Below are 21,815 nucleotides of genomic sequence, written 5' to 3'. Positions count from 1 at the left end.
CCCCAACATCCTTAGAAAAGTACCTGGTGTTCAGTAGACATTCAATAAATGAAATGGATTCTATCAAGCCCAACCACTATCTGTGTGCCACTGAAAAATAAAAGAGAGAGAGAAAGGCACCTGGGTGGCTCAGTCAGTTAAGCGTCCAACTTCAGCTAGGGTCATGATCTCACAGTTTGTGAGTTCGAGCCCCACGTCAGGCTCTGTGCTGACAGCTCGGAGCCTGGAGCCTGCTTTGGATTCTGTCTCCTTCTCTCTCTGCCCCTCCCCATTTGTGCTCTTTCTCTCAAAAATAAACAAATGTAATAAATAAATAAATAAATAAATAAATAAATAAATAAATAAATAAATAAGAGAGATAAAGAAAGAAAAAGAAATGTAGAAGGGAGGGAGGGAAGGAGGGCATACAAGAAAGAGAGAGAAGACAGAAGAGAGACAGAGAGGTAGAAAGGTAAAGACATGGAGGAAAGGGAGAGAAGAGAAGGAAAAAGAAAATGAGGAAGAGAGAAAATAAACAGAGGAAGCAAAGTGTACATCAGAAATATAGGTAATTCGAACAAAACATTTTGGAGGTTATACTAAAGTGAAAATTAAAAAAAAAATAACCAACAGTGAATTCTAAATGTATTCAATAATAAGAGATGGTATTATTAAATTAAAGCTAATGATGCTAACCCAGATCGAAAAGGGAAGGACAAATGATGATGGGATGTAATTACTTTATTGCCCTATATTATGGAAGTTTCTGCTTAGATATTCAGATCTCTGAAATAGCCTGAGCTACATGTAGCAAGAATCGAAAGAGCGACTAGACTGTGGAGAAATGCACCAGACTGGAAAGTCATCACCAATGGAGGGAGTTCATTTAACACCCTGTTCTTCAGACTTAGGAAAATACGAAATAAACAGAAAGGTATTCATACCAAAAGACAAGCAAGAATGCCCATGTGTCTATATTTCATCTCAGGGATGATATAAAAATTACTGTCCAGGCTATCAGAAGTGTTCTTATAATTCATAATTCTATAAATTATTGTTATTCATTCATTGTAGATATCCTGCTGCTAACTTTTGAAAGGAACTTTCTTACTCTTACACATCATTTTACACAATAGTTGGGTATATAGGATAAATGCAACCAAAAGTGACTAAATACATTAGCTAGATGATATATGGTCATCTCTCAGTGGTAGACTGTATTACTATTTGCCCCAAATTCCCTCTTTAGCATATCCCTCCCTGAGGGTGAATTATATGTTACTACTCTGAAATCAAGATGTTTCATTGTGCTTAATTGGAAGAAGGCAGAAGTGGCATCTATCTTTTCTAAGTAGAAGCTCTAGGGCCAGGATGCAAGTGCCAGGTTTCTTCTCCCACTGACACAACCATCAAAATGTTCCTGATAGAGGCTGCTCATCAACCTAGGTCCTACAGTAAATACAACATGAAGCAGAGCTGCAGCCCACCCCCAAAGAACATACAGTGTCCTTTCATTTTATAAGCCATTGAGATAATTGGGTGTCACAGAATAATTTACTGTGTCCTGAATGATGCAATGCCAAACAAAATAAGTGAAACAACAATGAAGACCAAATATATGAATGCATTAAATTGCCCAACTAAGAGCTATCAAACACACTCTATATGCAGCCTGTCCTCAGTTCTGAGTATGAATTATGAAGAAGACAAGGACTTTATCTTCAAGGACAAACAGATCAGAGTTCCAGAATCTCACAAGTAAGGAAGCAACATGGGCTTGAGAATTCTGGAGAGGAACTGCATAGAGAGAGTTGCATATTCAGTGGGACACTATCAGAGAGGCATCTTTGGAGGGGACATTCCTAGTAGAGTAGGTAGCATCACTCAAACACAGGCACAACTAAAAGGGAAACTTTGTGCAGGGGGAATAATGCAGATTTAGAAACAACCAGAGCTCGGTAAGGGGAAGGAAAAGCCTTATAAACAAATTTAGGCATACAGAGGCAATGGGAAATTAATGGATGTTTTTAAACATAATGTAAGAATTTTTAAGTGCCTGTGAAAAGATAAACAGAGAAAAGACTGGGGGAATGAAAGTCAAGTCCACTTTTTTTTTGTCTTAATATGATTTTATCAGGACTTTTGGTGTCATTAAAGTCAAAATGTCATCTTGTCAAAAGTATGTATTGAAGCAAATAACTTTCAATCTCATATTTCATAACCACTGACAATTTGTGCTTTATGAAATGAATGTCAGAGCACCCTGCCTACCATGAATACACAATATTTGTTCAGTGATAGCCAAAAAAAGATCATATAGAAATTTAAAAAGATAGCAACTAATGTCTACATAAGACCTAGAAACTACAGATTCTTAAAAATTTAATCTTTTAATTGATAAGTTGCTGGGAGTTAAAACCTAAGACTCAGAGCAGAATGACAAGTTAGGATATGGTACAGTTTTTTGGCTTGTTGTTGTTGTTGTTGTTTAATGGGTGGAGGTGACAATGTTAAGTATTCATTACACCCCATTTCCTTTTCCTTTTTCTGGGCACAGTGGAACACTTCTCAGCTTCCCTTGCAATTAGATTAAAGTCATGTGATAAAGGCATGTTTACTGGGAGCATGCCAGTATGTCCTTTTTAGTGTACTTGTTTTTGTTTACTTCTAGATCTACAAAGGAATTTATTCTCTTAACCAGCAATTCCCTAGACCTACTACTTACCAGCACTAACTTTCTAAAACTTCAAAAAACTATATTAGCAAAACATACAAGGGTGTAAGGAGCACTTAGCACTTTTAGGAGAACCATATAAAGAAAGACATCTAAACAAATGGAAATACCTTTAGAGGAACAAAAGACACCAGTCAAAAGAGTAAGGTTATTTTACTTCTAAATATCTTAGAGTATTATCTAATTCAAAATTTGTTAACTTTATGCTCATAAAATAGAAGAGTAGCAGCTTAATTTTAAGTGACTATATTTCTAAGCTCCAATGGAGTCTCTTGATGAAAAAGAAAATATGTTTGAGGATTCCTGAACCTTAGACTCACAAGTATTTATTGAACTCTAAGGACATTATATGGTTCGCCTGTTTATCTTCAGAACAACCCTAGCTGATGTGCATACATTCCTGGCATTCCTTATTTACCTAAAAGGATATGGAATCTTAGAGACAGAAAGTAACTTATTAATGCCACACAATGGAGAAAAGGCTAGAGATTAGATTGTAACCCAGGTCATCTGACTCCAGAAAGTATACTCTACAGTTTCTACCACCACCCTCCCTTGGGCGTTTGCTAAGCTTGAAAACTCATTCCATTCAAACAGATGTGCCACTCTCTCTCAAATTAGTTTTTTTTTCAGCATAGGCTAAATAAGTGCCCAGAATATGATTTAATCAACAATTATAGCCTCTAATACTCCAGGTACACTCTTTGAGTATTTAGAGATGTCTAAATCACCTCTTTAGTATAAAAAGTGTACCACGGAGTCACTCAGAGGCACTAAAACATGTTGGCAAAATATTTTGATGTCCAGAAACCAGGTAAACACAAAAGTAAAAAAAATTAAAGTATTTAACTCCAAATGAGGTTGTAAGGTTGGCATGGCGGGGGGAGGGGGGGGAACACAAACAAAAAAGAGAATTTTGTAGTTCCAAACCTATGATTTTCAAGTTTCCTATTTAGGACCAAAGAGGAAAATGCAGGGACCATAAATCAGCTGCATATCACAAATCTTTAAGAAGCTACAACCACAACTTAAATAAATCCCTGCAAATGCTAATATGCATTTTTTTCTGAGTCCATTTTCTCTAGAAAGGTTTGGAATACTACTCTCCATATCATGGTAGCCAAAGTCTCAGTTCTCATTTCTTGGAAAGATGGGAGAAAAATGATCTTCCCCCATCTAAGTAGCACAGACAATTAAGGCCCAGCCAGCTGCTGCAGATGTGACTATTTAAAAAATAGCTATAGATAATAGTCAAAGTATGGAAAGAGTCAAACGTCCATCGACTGATAAATGGATAAAGAAGATGTGGTATGCATATGTGTGTGTGTGTATATATATATATATATGTATATATATATGTGTGTGTGTATATATATACATACACACATATATATATACACACACACACACAATGGAATATTACTCGGCTATCAAAAAGAACGAAATCTTGCCATTTGTAACAATGTGGATGGAACTAGAGTGTATTATGCTAAGTGAAATAAGTCAGACAAAGATGAATATCATGATTTCACTCATGTGGAATTTAAGAAACAAAACAGATGAACTTAGGGGAAGGGAAGCAAAAATAAGAAAAAACAGAGAGGGAGACAAACCATAAGAAACTCCTAAATAGAAAGAACAAACTGAGGTTTGCAAGAGGGGTGCTGGGTGGATGGATGGGCTAAATGCGTGATGGGCACTAAGGACGGCACTTGTTGGGATGAGCACTGGATGTCATATGTAAGGGATGGATCACTAAATTCTACTCCTGAAATCATATTATACTATATGTTAACTAACTTGGATTTAAATTTTAAAAAATGAGGAAAATAAGTAAATAAATAAAATCTGTTATGAAACTCCCTCCTACCCCGAAAAAAACAATTGCTGAATCCCATTTAGGAGGTGGTTATTGGAAAATGATTCATCAATGACACCATTAGAAAGACATTGTGCTTTTTTTGGTCTTTGACTATAAACGTTCTGTGTTAAACTTTATGGAAAACTATTTTTTTTTAAGTATAGTCAGTGATGGCATCTTCACTAGAATTTTACTACAATGTGAAACCTAAAATGAAAAGCATACATTGTGACTGTATTTTTATGTGTTTGAAGTCATTTTTTTTTTCTGGATAAAAACATGTAAATACTCAAGGAGTACTCTCCTTGAATCCCACAGGATTTAGTGAGAATTTATGCTGCAACAGACTTCCTCCTAATTTTATTCACTAAGAAAAGCAAACAAAGCAACAAAAAAAATCCTATTTCCTTTTACAGATTCAGAATTAAAAAGGTCATAGTTAAAAGATCTCTACTCTTTATAAATTTTCCTTTTGAAAATTAAGAAAAAAGGATACTAGTACCTTTGTTAATGCTTGCCCAGAAGAAGGCTAGGTTCTTTGAAAACTTACAATGGACATCCCATGAAAAGACACACTTAAGATTAAAAATTCATATTTTTTAATTAGAAGGGATTGCTATAATTGTTTGTAGGCTTGATAAAGGAGAATTTTTAGTAATTGAAAAACCAGTTTCTGTGACAAAAGTAAAGATGCTGACTGACATGATGGTGGAAAAAGTAGATAGAAGTAGACATGAATGGACAGAATCAATATGTTTTTACACCTGACACTGAAGAAGACCATAGCAGCTCTTCAAATCATGATTCACTATTGTGTCCAAAAATCACAATCAGTTGGAAAATGCACTCCAAGTAATTTTCATGACAAGTTTCTGAAGTGTGTGAGTGCTTTACCATCTTTTAATAAATCAGAATAAATTCAAAGTTATTTCTGTGTTATCATGGTCCTCGCTCACTTGTACACAAATAACCTTTTCTGAGTAGGAGGTAAAAAAATACATTGCAACCTTATGTACCAACAGGGGTATATATCTTTACATATACAGATATCAAAAAATATTATATATTGTTTATCATTAAAAAAATGCTTAAGAATCATCAGAGGGAGGAGTCAGGTGATCAACAAGAAGACATGGAGTTTGAAGTATGAAAGGCATCAGTCACTATCATTACAGTCTCTTTGGCCTATGACAAGTCCATACCCATTCTTGGTCTAAGGAATATCCTTTATAAAACTATATATTCCAGGGGTGCCTGGGTAGCTCAGTCAGTTAAGTTTCTGACTCTTGATTTTGGCTCAGGTCAAGATATCATGGTTTCTGACTTCAAGCCCCACATCGGGCTCTGTGCTGATGGTGCAGAGATTGCTTAATATTCTTTCTCTCCCCTCTCTCTGTCCCTCCCCTGCTCGTGAACACACATACTCTCTCTCTAAAATTAAATAAACATAAAAACTATATATTCCAGGATTGGAAAACTATGGCCAATGGGCCAAATCCGGACTGCCACCTGTTTTTGCAAATAAAGTTTTATTGGAACACGCCTACTACCTCCATTCGTTTTTATATCATCTATCGTTGCTTTCAAGCTATAACATCAGAGTTCAGTAGTTGCAACAGAGACTATACGGCCTGCAAACTCTAAAATATTTACTATATGGGTCTTTATAGAAAAAGATTGCCAACCCCTGAATTAGGTCATGAGGTCTGTAAGATTGTCAATTATTCCTATGCTATAACATGTCACTCTAAAGTTATTCACAGCCCCCCCCACCTAAATATGAGATAGTACCCCCAAAGATGTAAAAAAAAAAAACAGTAGAGCACTAGGATTATAATCATGTTTAACAGAATTCTTTGGAGTCCAACTGATCTCCTTTTAAATATTAGATCTCCTATTGACCTCTATTCTGTTTTTCAGTAAAATGGGAGAACACATGTCATGGGATGTTGTAGGGCTTCAGTGAAATAAAATATGTAAAGGATTTAACATGATGTATGACAAGAGTAGGTGTTCATTAAATACTAGCTTGTTGCTAATGTTAATAATGAGAAATCCTACATTATTATCACAGGGAGCTAGATGTCCAGGTCAAAGTAATAACTTCCTTCTTTATGCCTTCCTTCACGTAGATACTCTTTGATGGGAAAAGGGAATGGAGAGCCATTTATGCAGAACAGCATCAGTTATTCCCTTACCTCTGGATAAGATATTGCCTGTGTCTGACCCACACAACTCTCCTTCTTGGTCTACCACATAGTCATGGCCAGAGAAATTCCTCCTTATCTTTAGAAGTGAAATACTATGCAGTTTCCTGCCTCAGTGACACCCAAATTGAGCACAAGGTAAGTTAGGGTGTCTAGAAACAGTGTAAGAGTTCTTAATGGTCCACAGCAAAGCTACTAAGAAAAAAAATATAGTGAAAATATTCATTGAAATCAATAATCCCCAAATCACATTAATGCAGTGTTCTGGGTAATAATATAAAACTTGATGCCTAAGGTACTCAAAGTTATCAGGCCCAGAGAGGCCATAACTTGGTCCCAAGTATCAGACTCCTATTTTGTTTTATGGTGCTCTGTACGTGAGCTATAGAAACTACTTCTGAGAAAACCCTAACTTCCAAATCTCTGACTTCTGAATATATAAATCAAATCAAACTACTATTTGCCTCCAACAGGAGTGAAAAATACAAAGAACAATGTCTACTATAAATTGCTTTTAAGGCAGTGATTTCTGATACAAATGATCTGGAACAATACTTCTCAGAGTAGCAATGATAGAAGATCCTATTTTTTTTCTTTCCTAATCTATTATGGACTGAACCTTTAAAAAATACAATAATAAACATAAGTTACTAGTAAAAATGAAATAAAAAAGATATACAAAATTAACAAAACTCTAGGTAATCATTTATTAAATTCAAGAGACACAAAAATGACTATAAATTGCTCTAAAATTTTCTGGATTCTTTATTTCTGTGCAATCTTGTTGCAGACCAGGAACCAAGAGTTGGCAGCCTCTCACTGCTCCATGCTCTACATCTGCATAGAGTAGACAGATCTGGAACTTCCTGGACTATGACAGTAACTTGAAATTGTCCGAAATAAGCCACTGTTGGAAAGATACCTTCCTCAAACCAATCACAGAGGCCACCAGGGAGGCAGGAATTAGGAGGACAGATAAAGAGGAAGGGCAAAAAAAGACTTTCTGGTTTAACTGCGTATCATGTATGATTTAGATTTTGCGCAATGAGCATGTAGTTACTACTTAGCTGCATTTAGAATTTTCAAAAATGCAATTTACAAACCAATTAAAGCACTTTAAGGTGGTATATTTTGTTCAAGATTAACTAAATGAAATGGAGAAGGCGAGGACATAAGAGCAGGCTAAGCGAATGTTATAGGTTCTCAAAAAGCATATGTTGAATTAATGTCAGTTTTCATTTTCACTGAGCACACAGACTTGATGATAAGCTATACGGGTACAACAGTGAACAAGCCACAATACTTACTCTCATGGAATTCTAGTTCAGAGAGAGATATGTACAAATTCATTACATCCTTACAAAATCTATGCTAGAAATTCCTTCAGTATACAGATGGGGAAAAGACAGAGTATGTCATCTTTCCCAGAGTGCAATTTCTTCATGGTATTGAGGGTATGAGTATAGTTACTGAGAGATGATTAATTAGAAAGGTTGGTCATATCATCTGGCATACATTTCTCACAAGTTTGTGTCTAACACTTGTAACACCCAAATCAATATGCTCTGCCCCATAAATTGCCATCTCCACGCCTTAATTCCTGCTAACTTCTGCTCTTCAGATCACTGAATACATACAGAAATGGGGTTATCATATGATTTCCATGGAAATGCTTAGCGAGTACCATCTGATGCCCAGGCTTCTCCTATCTATCTTGACAGGAGCAAGCAAGATCATCATCAAGAATTGAAATCTTGATCTATACATCCCATTTTTAAGGTCCTGGGGCAAGAAAAACAGTCAAGTAGACCCTGTGAACTTCCCACTATAGTAGCTTTTGTGACATTCTCATAAAAAGGGTGATTTTGTTCACCAATCAGAAATATTGCCTGACCTATTATCCGCCTATGGCACTGGCAGTAGAGACTTGTTAACAGCCTCAGAAAGATCAATTCAGGCTTTCCCAAACTACTCAGGAAGACAACTTCCTGTGCTCATCTACCTGGTATCAAGGAACAATTCTAGACAGTAAAACAAAAGGAGCTCCTGTGTGCGATTCCACACAGAAAATCTAAGCAACGATTTCCTGCATTAGGATAAGGTGATTGTCCTACTTTATTTAAATTCACAAGGGCAGACACACTGTCATTCAAAAACTGGCTGAATCACCTTTCTTCCCCCCATGGATTCCTCATCTACTTGAATGAAGCATGTTAATGGGTCACTTCTGCAGTCACAAATTTGGCTCGTGATTAGAAGTTGAGAGACTCAGAAATTCACTTCACACTGCATATAGATATGACAGATGCTTTTCAATTCCTTTTTCGAATATTTGCTGCTAGTTCTTACTCCTATCTTTATGCATGCAATAGTATCCCTGGGGGAAATGGAATTTGGAGGTTCTTAATTATTAATAAGACAATTCATAAAACCATTTCTATATTACAGTTTGGCAAAATCACACAGTCTGGTGATTTCCTTCCACTACTATCACTACCTAATTATTTATATACTACTTCCAGACAGGGCTTCCTAAACCCCATGTCTAATTGCTTCAATAGCTACTTTAGAAATTGATAGCTCCTCAGTATCTACAAATTAAATATAAATACAAAACATTAGAATGCAGTACAGTATAATGGTTAACAGTTTAGCCTCCAGAGTCAGACTACTTACTTTTTAATCCACACCTTGCCCTTAATTGACTGTGACACTTAAGCAGGTTATTTTATGTCTCTGTTTTTTGTCTATAATGTAGGAAATTATAAAAATGTTTATTTTATGTACATAACACACATATTATAAGAAATATGTGTATTAAATATTATACACATGTTAATATAAACATATAAGATATATTTAATACATACTATATAATAAACATATTAACAAATATATACAAACAGTATACAATAAATATATGATGCACAATATATGTTGCTTATATACAATGTCTGAAATATTTGTATTTGAATATAAACATATGTATATATGTGTGTTTATGTATACATATATGTGTGTGTGTGTATATATATACATACATATATATAAGATTTACATATATATCTTAACATTCACTTAGAAGAATACATTGCTGGGAACATTGGTACCACACAGGGAATTTCAGCTACTTTAATTTTATAACCTTTGCATCTGGCATTCAGTGTGGCCCAACCAAACTCTTTTTGGTTTTATCTGTCATCCTTTCTTCACACATAGCCTAAATTCCATCCAGACTGTGTAATTACTATTTATGTAGTTTTCCAAACTTCCCAGCCACCATACATTTCTTCCTGCTGCCTGAGCTGTTAAAACCACTTTACCCACAAATCTCATTCAGGATACCATCCTTAAGGTCACTTAAATATAACTTCTGGAAAGGTGCTCCTGGTCTTCAAACTCCCTCCTTAGAACATCTACTGAAGAATAGCAAGTGAGTTAACTTTGATTTACTGACCATGGCTCATGGAGATTCCACGGAGAAGAAAGCACAGATGAGACCTGAGAAATTAAGAGCATCATGGGGTGTTAGTGATGTCTGCCAGGAAGGCCAGGATGGAAGATGGCACCTACTTGCCACCTCTGCCCTGTTTCCTTTGTGTGTAATATCACCAAAGCACTTGAATTATTTAACTGCTGTTTTATGTCACATCTCTTCAAAGCTGTATCATAATCCGTGAAGAAATAGCCTCCATTTGACTTATGTCTGTGTGCCATGCAGTGTCCAGCAGAGAATGTGGTATACCAAATGTGCCCAAATTTTGTTCAATTAGTTTGAGTTGTCCAATGTCACGTTCTCTTTTTTAAATAAGTTCACCTTTTATGTCACCTTGGGGCTGATTCATGTCTGAGCTAGTAAGGTTTTACTCAGGAGATCTTGGCTGGATCCATGTTACCTCCATCAGCAACCCTGTTCTGCTTGGACTGGCGCCTTAAAGGCTAAAGACCTAATTATTTCTGACAGCCTCCTAAAACTAATATTCACTCCTCTTTCCTTTTTGTCCTATTCCTGCATCTTTGTCTTCCTTCTGGTTCACTTGTATATTGCCTATGTTTCTTATTTTCTGTATTCTTGATGCTCTGAGTCATCTGGGTCTTTACTGACAGGGAAAAGACTATGCCCCCAGGGCTAGCCAATTCTTAGAAATAACAAACAATTCACTCTTGGAACATGTCTTTCATACGCAAACAAACTAATCTAGAGCCCACTCCAAACTAAACCATTTCCTCTCCTCTCCCTGGCTCTTCTACTTCAGGAGGCAATATTCTTCTGTCCTAATTATCCAGGACCAGGTACCAGACAACTAGAGATACCCTGTATGCCAAAGTCTGTGGGAATTAGTCAAACCAGCCAATCCCAACTGTGCTTGCCCTGTTTTGCCTCCCTTACCCATGAAAATGACAATACAGGGTCTGGCTCATGATTTCCCCTCGTTCCCTCTGCCTTCTGACTGACACTGGTATTTCCCTGTGTGGCCCATGTGGTGTAACATGCCCCCTCTTCTTGGGAACTGTGAATAACAAACTCATTGTGATGGCAGTTGTCTCCTGGCCCATCAACCTCACCATAACTGAATAGTAACAAAACCTACATTTAAAAAGAATCTGCTGTTCTATACCCGTTGATTCTCGTTTTCCTCACCTAGTTTTCAATCTTGCTTTTCAGAACACGAGAGAATCATTATGTGCCTTGAATGACCAATTTAAAAAAAAATTTCCTCCATTAGTTTGGAGATAACCACACACATCTTCCTCTCTAAATTACCTTAAAGGACTCTCTCAGTAGGAGCCTGCTCTGGTTTATTACCTCCTAGGATAATGCCATTAGAGATAATCACATTTTGTAGATACTATCTCTAAAGAACAATTGCCTTAAGAGTCCCTATTGAAGTATTTTTCATTTATAACAAGATCTTATGATAGTTAAAAATAAATATAGCACAGAAACCTAATTCTCTGATTCTCTAATGCTGTGAACTGTCATGCAGATCAACACACTAGCAAGTTTTGGAAAACCTCTCAGCAGAAGTAAAATTTCATGTTTCATTCCCTCTCTCTCTCTCTCTCTCTCTCTCTCTCTCTGTCTCCCTTTCCTATTTTCCAGGAAGGAGAGTGGGGAGAGTATGTGATGCTACCAATTAACAGACTTGTACATTTAAAAATAATTTTTAGGGGCACCTAGATGGCTCAGTCAACAGTTAAGCATCAGACTCTTGATTTCGGCTCAGGTCATGATCTCACAGTTCTATGAGTTTGAGTCCCACACCGGGCTCTGTGCTGACAGTGGGGAACCTGCTTGGGATTCTGTGTCTCCCTGTCTTTCTGCTCCCCCCTGCTCTCTCTGTCTCTCAAAATAAAATAAAATAAAACAAAACAAAATAAAATAAAGTAAAATAAAATAAAATAAAATAAAAACAATTTTTATTTACAGCCAGAGTAATACACAGAGTTTTTAATAGTAAGAAATAATAACAGAAGATAGATTGGAAACAAGTATGTATTTTCATTCAACCACCCTCTATCACTCTCCTTATTCTAGTTAACCATGTTTAACCCTTCTACTATTTGTTGCCAGAGATCATCACAGCATGTCCATATTGCTATTTCTGAATTTACCAATTGTAAACATCATATGTAGTTCATAAGGCTTTACCTTCCTTACGTCATTCTCCACCATTTCCATCAACATCTGCTTGCTATAGACCCATTCTTCTAATTTATTTATGTAGTAATTACCAATTAAATAAATCATGAGAATTTGGGTATTGTCTATATTAAGGCCATCATGGGGTTTTTTTTCAATTTTTTTAACGTTTATTTATTATACAGAGACAGAGGTTGACAGAGCATGAGCATGGGACGGGCAGAGAGAAGGGAGACACAGAATCCGAAGCAGGCTCCAGGCTTTGACCCGTCTGCACAGAGCCCGACGTGGGGCTCGAACTCACAAACCGCGAGATCATGACCTGAGCAGAAGTCAACGCATAACCGATTGAGCCACCCAGTTGCCCCACGCCATCATATTTTTTAATATGGTTCTTCCTACAACATACAAAAACCCCCTCTGCATGTTTTTTCAAAGAGGCCAAATACATCATTTCCATTTTTCCCCTTGGGCAACTTCCCTTAGAGACTTCTGCCTTCCTATTCCAAATGGTTGTTTTTTCTCTAAACCTGCTATCCAAAGCTTTCATCCTGGAATTTCCCATCACTCTCAGCTGGAACTTCTCCACAAGAATGCTCTGTTTCTTGCTAAATTCCAAAGTTTTCTCTCTTACTTGGTTTGTTTTCCTATTTCGGTAGAACATATATGCAACAGCTTCCTGGGAAAGGTTCAAAAAGCAAAAATGTACAATATTTTCCTTGTCATAAAGTCCTTATTCAACATAATCTCTTGGGGTGCCTGGGTGGCTCAGTCGGTTGAGCGTCTGACTTCAGCTCAGGTCATGAACTCACTGATTGTGAGTTCGAGCCCCGCGTCTGGCTCTGTGCTGATAGTTTAGAGCTGTCTCTCATAGCTCTCTGACAGCTCACAGCTCTCTCTCTCTCTCTCAAAAATAAATAAAGATTAAACAATTTTTAAACATAATTTCTTAAGTCAGAGTTTAATATTCTCCCTTAGTAAAAGCATTTCTCTGTATTTTTTATCTTTCAGTGTTGGCTCAATGTAATTCTGATACCGAACCTTTTGTACATGAGCTGCTGCATTGTCCTTTCCTCTGTAAAGTAGGATCTGTCTTTATCCTTGTTAGTCTCATGTCTGAGAGATTTTCTTGTGGCATTTCCCCATACTGTTTTCTCTGTCCTCCTTTTCTGTAACACTATTGGGTGAGTTTTGGAGCTCCCAGATAAACATTCTGATGGTCTCACCTTTTTTTTCCTTTTTCCTTTTTTCTTTTTTTTTTTGCAGTCCTAATGTACGTTTTGTGACATTATCTTCTAATCCTCTTACTATCCTAAATTTCACTTACTAAAATTATCATTACCAAGTGTTCTTTTTTTGTTCTCAAGAGGTCTTCTTCTTACTTTTCCAAGAATGTCAATTTTAAATGCAACTAATGTTGTTGCCTTAATTCCTCTTTTACATTTTGTGTTTATTTCTTTGTGTGCTTTGATCTCACTTTCATACAGAAGACTTAACACACATATTTTGGGGGTCTTTTGCTGTCCGCCAATTTTAATAGTAAGGCATTAGCTACTGGGATCCCCACTGCACATGGGCCAAGCTACAGACTAGTGTATTACACTGTTAGGGTGATCTGGTAATGTGTTTCCATAGGAGGGGATAGAAGTATCTCTAGGGAATATGAATCCAGTCATGCATTTAGGAAAAGAGCACTAGAGCAACTCAGAGTGCTGGGTATATGCTTAATTACTCTTTTCTCAGACTGGTGCCTCAGTCATGTTGCCTGCTGTGTCTGGTGTCCCAGAACTTCTCTGGGAGAGGAGAAGAGAAAAGGAGTGAGTTAACATGAAGAAGTGGGGTGAGAATCTTGGCATTTAATTTTTCCTGACAACTGATTTTCTTTGTACAGACTGGTGTTTCCAATTGCTGAGCATTTCTGAGTGTCTGATAACTGAACTGTCCGCTTTTCATCAGGATCCCCCTCTGCCAGCACCTAGTCTCCTGGCTTTCTCTCCTCAGTTTCATTCTCATCAGGGTCCACTCTTTTATCTCTGCTCCATCTTCCAACATACACTGACAGCTCTCATCTGCTATTGTCTCTTCTCCTTTCTCATCCTGGTAGGTCTATATTTATTTCATGCCTTTACTCTCATTTCATTGGGTTATCAGCAGTAACCAGAGGAGATAAATGCATGTGTTCTTGTACCATACTCAATCCAAACCACAGCCTTGTATATTTTAATGACTAGACTATTAAAGAATTGAACTATGACTGTGGTCACACATGGGATATCAATGAGGTAAAATGGAGAAATATCCATTCCAACACATAGATCAGGGAATCCCAAAAGCAAGATATGGACCATTACATAATATAATTTAGGCAATTTGTTAGAAATAGAGGTCCAAATTTCTGCAGCTTTGAATTCAGAACACCTGGTTGACATCCAAGGGTTGGTATATTTAACAAATTCCTGAGTTATTTTTATGTTCAGCCACTGATTTAGGTCATTTAAAATAAGATAAAATTCCCTGCTGAATTTAGTCATGAAATTTACAGACTAAGAATTCATCTCATTGCACTTAAAAATTATTTTCATTAAGTTTTAGACAAAAAAGTAAGAGAATTAACATTTATCAAGCCCCTAAGCCTTCTGCTAAGTAGCTTTTTAGACAGAAATAGAGTGCTATAAATAGGTTTCCCATTCTACAGATGACTAGGTGATTATGAGAGATGACCTAATGGTCATTTACCTAAAGTAATATGACAAATCCATACAATAGTTTGATTTAAATTCCAAAGTTAGGGTCATTCTTAATATACTTCTGTTCAATCAATAAGATGCTTCTTCATGCTTTAATTACAAATTATAATCAACTGATTGCATGCTGCATTTAAATCAGTGAACTAACCGCTGTTAGAAATCAGAAGAACAATACAATGCAGTCCTCACCTTTACTGAGCTTGGGAACTGAACCAATAAACAAAACAAATATCCATGAAATAATCAGAGAGTCTCTGTATGATCTAACATTCCCCAAATTGGATTCCAAGGGTTCTAGTATGTGTACTGAGTGGTGAAAAGGGTATAGGTTTCCATGATCAGTAAACCGTGGATGATTGAGCTAAGCAGTTTCAAAGAGGTGTGCCTTTATTATAAAGCATCTAAGAATTTTTAAGGCAAATGTGTATCATGAATCTCCAAGTATAAAATGGAGCACTAACTACACACATTTGGCCTATTAATCCCCATTCAAATCTAAGATAAAATCCCATGGAAAAATTACTTGGAAAATGCTAATAAAGTATGGCAATGTGCTGACTGTTCAAGGAGAGTAGAGAGTTAATCAGGACAAAGAAGCCCAAGGTGGCTCTGGAGATGAGTAAAGACCTAATCTAGGCTTTGAGTAAATTGGGACAGCCTAAAGATTGTCTAATGTCACAGAGGTGACAGTGAGGAAGCTGGGATGAGGCTGGCCTGCTTCAGTTGTAAGGCTCATGCTATCATAGTGAGAGCTAATGCCAGTGCCAATGGAAAGTAGATCCAAAAATGCTGGTTGGTGTTGGGGTGGGAGCTGGTTTGAGTATGGAAACTAACACAAAATGACTATGAAAAAATGAGGATGATAGTCTCCCAGGCCAACCCTAACTATGATATCCTGAAGTTAATAGACACTACAGCTTGGAAGATAAAAAGATTATTCTCTTCACTCATCAGGCAGTCACTCATGTGACGCTCTATATATTTTCAAGAAGCATGACCTAACTGTATTTATTCATATTACAGCTAAATAATAAGTAAGTAATAGAGCCAATAAATGTTATCGTTATGACTGGTAATGATACAATATTTTTTACATAAATGACCTAGCCATTCATTGTGGTATAATTTCTGATCCAATCTGATCAAACTGAAGATATATAGGGCAGTCTTTAACATCTTTGGCATGCCATAATTGAGGAAAGATATGCATGCCCCGATTCTTTTGGTTATAAATAATAATATCCAACTTAAACTAGCCTGATAGAATTTATTAGCTGTATTAACACAGAAGGGTAGTAGGTCAGCTTAAAAGATCAGAGAAAATAATACATTTGTGTGTTTCTTGTCTTCTTTTCCCCCGGAGGATAGAGATCTTGTCCATCTTGTTCATGTCATATCCCTAGCACTTTAGACAGAGTCTGACACATTTAAAGCACTAATTAAATATTCACTGAATAAATAAATACCATAAATATATTCTGAGTAAAATAGCAGTGACCATCTGTACAGGCACCTATGTTGACCATAAATAATACGTTAAGTAAAAAGTATTCTAAAAATAAATTATATAATGTTTTCAGACGAAATTATGATAATAGAAAGGAATATGGGTTTTCTAGAAATACTGAATTGAAACTTTCCATCAAAGGTGATACAAAGAAATTGGTAAAGCTAACTGGGAAAATCATTAAAAATTATAAAATGGATGGGGCGCCTGGGTGGCGCAGTCGGTTAGGCGTCCGACTTCAGCCAGGTCATGATCTCGCGGTCTGGGAGTTCGAGCCCCGCGTCAGGCTCTGGGCTGATGGCTCAGAGCCTGGAGCCTGTTTCCAATTCTGTGTCTCCCTCTCTCTCTGCCCCTCCCCCATTCATGCTCTGTCTCTCTCTGTCCCAAAAATAAATAAACGTTGAAAAAAAAATTTAAAAAATAAATAAATAAATAAATAAATAAAAATTATAAAATGGAATAAATACCAATTTTATGACTTTGGAAATGATTGCTTACAGATTGTGGCATATCTTCAAGTCCAAGAATTTTCCTTTCAAGAGAATTTGATTACATTAACAAGAAGATATTTTGGATTAAACTGTGCTCATCCTTTGCATTAAGGCAAAATTTAAAGTGAGCATTAATAAGAGAAATTATATTTGAGGGGTAAAGAAAGCAACCAGGGGAAAAACAAAGACAAAAAAGCTTAAATTACATTTGGATCTCAATAGGTAGCCCAGTTTCAGAGGTGGATGTGGCCAGTTGCTGAGCAAAATAAGTGTAGAAAGTTAACAGAGAGTCCTATTCTGGAGGTTCCTGAATGCAACGGTGATAAGACAATGCTCAGTTTCATGGTCACCGAAAGATTTTCAAGTAGGAATTGTTAATTGGGAAAAACAATATGGCAGCATTGCTTACAAAGGATTACTGTGAAAAAAGCCTCATTTATTAAACTAGAGACTAGACCATGGGGAAAATAACTGACATCTAAGCTAGGGACATAGAAGTGGGAAAGAGAAAAAAAATGATGGTTTTAAAAGTTTCTGAGAGGATGGGCCAGTATGAAGAGGACAGGGCAGTAGGTGTGAAGTCAGACAAGGACCTCAGTCTTGCCTTCACCACAGCTCATAAGCTGGTCAGCCGGACTGTATACTCAGTAGTTTTTCTCTTCCCAGAAATTTTATATTTCACTTCTAACAGCTCCAGATCTCCAATCCTGACCACACAGGAAGCACATGACCCAGGCCTGGCCAATCACAGGACCATGTCTACTTGGCATCAGTGCTCATGTGACCCAAGCAGGGTGAGTCATCACCATTCCCTGGGATTTACACCTTGTGCTGGAAGAATTTCTCTCCATGTGGAAAAGTTCCTTCTGTAGGACAAAGTATCACAGAGGCAGGAGAGAGTCTGAAAGGAATTGACTTTCCAATTCCAGACCTTAATGCACTCATGTCTACAGATCTTACCTGATCTTAGAGCTGCCTCAGAATCATTCTCAGCTACATAACCAATAAATTTCCTTATGGAACCCTGAGTTTAATTTTTGTCACTTGAAACCAAGAGTTCCATTAATCCATAAGTTCTCTGATGCCAGTTTGCTCAATTATGATATGGCAGCATTGACAACAAGTGCTCCACATATCCTCCAAAGTTGTGGCAAGGCTCAAAATAGAAAATATGCTCTAGACTATTAAATGCCCTAAAAATTAAAGCTCCCACCCTGACTAGATGCTATGTTACCACAACTACTTCAATATATTTTAAATGCACAGTCATTTTGCTTTAAGACATTTATGTATCTGATCTAAAATAACAAGAATCATAATGATAACAACTTATAATACCAGCTTTTATTTACATAATGTTTTATAGGGCCACCCAGTGGGCCAGGAAGCGCATCCAGGAGCTGTTGGATAAGCACAAGAATATAGAAAGCATGGTTGAGCTTCTGGACTTGTATCAAATGAAGGATGAAGCATATAGCAGCCTTGCAGAAGCCACAACTGAACTATATCAGTATTTACTACAGCCATTCCGAAACATGAGAGAACTTGCCATGCTCTGGAGACAGCAGATAAAAAGAGCACCAGCACACAGGAGCAAGCAGTGGAGGGGCAGAGAGACAGAGACTCAAGCAGGCTCCAGGCTCCTAGCTGTGAGCTGTCAGCACAGAGCCTGATGGCAGGGCTCGACTCACCAGCAGTAAGACAACGACTTGAGCTGAAGTCAGATGCTCAACCAACTAAGCCACCAAGGCACCCCTTGGCCAACTTACTTTTAATACTCGCTGAAAGTAAATAAACTAGGCTCTTGAAGGCAAAAAAAAAAAAAGTTGTGGTAAAAACTCAGAACATTTGACAAGAGAACTCACTCTTAAACAGAGTCTATCTAAACCAGCCTCTGATATAAGATTTTACAAAGGCAAGGGCATAATTTTACCCTTAATACACATCCTGACCACAGCAAATGGAGTGAGGCTCTATGTGTTCAGTGATTTAAAGATTAATACAATTGTTGTATCCAGAAAAAAGTTTTAGAAATTTAAAAATTTAAAGTAAGTTGTGACAATGGTCTGCTATAATTTTGCAACCTATTCTTGATATTGTTCTATTGGTAAGATTACTCAGAATCATTACTCAGCTACTTTAGATTCTATCGACTTCTTCTTTCCATTTAATTCCACCCTAAGCTCTTTTAACTAAGAACAAGAGATGAAGATATGGAAGATTGACTCTAAAATGGAAATTAATTAATATCTAACATTGTGTGAAAGATTATATTTTGAAGTACAAGAAAATCATCTTTTACTCTTATGTTGCCTAAATTTAGAAAAGATAACTTTTCCCATTTGGTGTGTCCACAAAAAAGGCAGTGGGAAAAATAAATAAATTTTACTGTCAGTTATTGGATTTACTTTGAAATGTAAAATAAAGTTTTTGGTCAAACAGATACCATTAAACAATAAAACTACAGTCCAAATCCCTTAAAAGCATATTTTTTTCAATCAAGCACTAAACCTCTTCTCTCTTTTGTTCATTTCATATGCTTGCACAGGCAAAGAAATTATGAAATATTATTTGAATTGCTAATATAGGCCAACTAATTGTGCTAAAAAGAACAAATCCAGCTTGATGGCAATTATCCATGTGAAAAATTAGTTTTCTTAGGAGGTGGCATTGTGCAATTTGGCTTCTAATTGGTGTATGGCACCAATTAATGTCTAACAATGCATCTAGCAAAAGAGAGAAAATGTATTGAAAACACCTGAGTAAAATGCCTTGCTTTGGTACTACAGAATAATTGCAATGTTTGTCTCCTGCTCCTTCATTATTTTATTTTTCTGTGTTGCTGTTTAGGACTTGTGTTTTCTTCTGGTCCTGTCTTATCCAGTAGCCTTTGCTGGGTTTCCAGCTTTGGTCAATTCACAATTTATAGGCATTCACACACATTTTGTTGTGTGCCATGCTCTTTGTTTGGCACTGTGCAGCCACAGATGCAATCAACATTTATTCTTGCTGTGATGTTTCAGGATCTCAGCTCTTATGTCTCTTCTTTCCATAAGATTTCCCTGACACTCTAAAATTGTTCAGCCTCTGTATCTCCATAGCAATTTGTGTTTTTTTTTTTCTGTATTGCAATTAGGATGGTGTTGGTGACTACATAGGCTTTATTGTGTGCCAAATACTTTTTAAAACAACTTTATATACCTTAACTCATTTAATCCTTCTAAACCTGTGAGGTAACTACTCCTAGTAGCACATCCTTATTTTATGGAAGAGAAACTGCACATAGAGTGATTATATACCTCTCCCAATGTCACACAGCTAATAACTGAGAATCATGATTCAAACATGGTCTCCAGTGTCTACTCTCAGCCACTTCTCTATATTGTATTTTCTAACACTTCCCTCTAGCCAACCTCTACCTAACTGACTCAAGGGATAAACTGAAAAAAACAGAAAATAATGTGAAAAGAAAAATGCCAAATCCATGATATTATAATTAAAGATGAATGCTGGAAACATGTTTTAAAGTTAGATAAGAGTGGGACAACTGGAAATGACATGGAATCCCAATTAATAGACTCATATTCAAAAAATGATTTCACATGTTTATTTTAACCTGAAATAAAATGCCACACATATATATATATATATATATATAACTTTTATTAATACACTCTCTAATCAAAATTTACTTAAATGATGGGGCGCCTGGGTGGCTCAGTCGTTAAGTGTCCGACTTCGCCTCAGGTCATGATCTTGCAGTTTGTGAGTTCGAGCCCTGCGTTGGGCTCTGTGTTGACAGCTCGGAGCCTGGAGCCTGCTTCGGATTCTGTGTCTCCCTCTCTCTCTGCCCCTCCGCCACTCATGCTCTGTCTCTCTCCCTCTCAAAAATAAACATTAAAAAAATTTAAAAAAATTAAAATTTACTTAAATGACTAAGCATCCATCCTAATCACTTTGGCTGTTGGCTATCAATGTTTCTACATTTCTACATTTCTCAAATTTATCTGCTTGTATTTCTCTCCCATGAGATGCTCATGTGATTAACAAGGTGTTAACATATATGCAATGCTGACAAAATAGTCTTTGGATGGATAGGTGGATTGTGGTCGAGTCTCCTCTCTAAGGAATGTGGTGAAAAACCCCAAGATAAGGAAAGGCAACCTGGCTAAGTGTGTGACATACCTAACGACTCTGTAACATAAGACCACCCAATCAGACCATATGTCTGTATGTTGCCATGTATGGGAGACAAAGAACTAGAAATTGTATGAAAGGTTACTCCCGCTTCACTCGGAGCTCAGATTTCTGGGTAGGAACCCACTGAGCCATAGGCTGAGCCTATGCCAGCGTGAATAAAGTTACTTCCTGGAAAGTAAAGCCTCGGTGTCAAGACTCTGTATGAGCCTCAAATCCCATCACATGACATTGAGGCTCATCCAGGATGCAGAGACGGGTGTTTTACCTCTCTTGTTACCTGGGTATGAACCTCAGGGCACCGGGAGTGGCTACCTTGCCTGGTGCCAGCAGACTGCTTGATCCATAGAAGACCAGCCCCTCCCAGGGCGCCAGGGCGAGGGTCCCGGATGCACAAAGGACTGGCGAGGCCCAGGAACCAGCTCAGGGAGCGCCGCCCATCAGACTG

Source organism: Prionailurus viverrinus, chromosome A2 (genome assembly GCF_022837055.1).
Source record: "Prionailurus viverrinus isolate Anna chromosome A2, UM_Priviv_1.0, whole genome shotgun sequence".
NCBI classification, from domain to species: Eukaryota; Metazoa; Chordata; class Mammalia; order Carnivora; family Felidae; genus Prionailurus; species Prionailurus viverrinus.
This window is presented reverse-complemented; position numbering follows the sequence as displayed.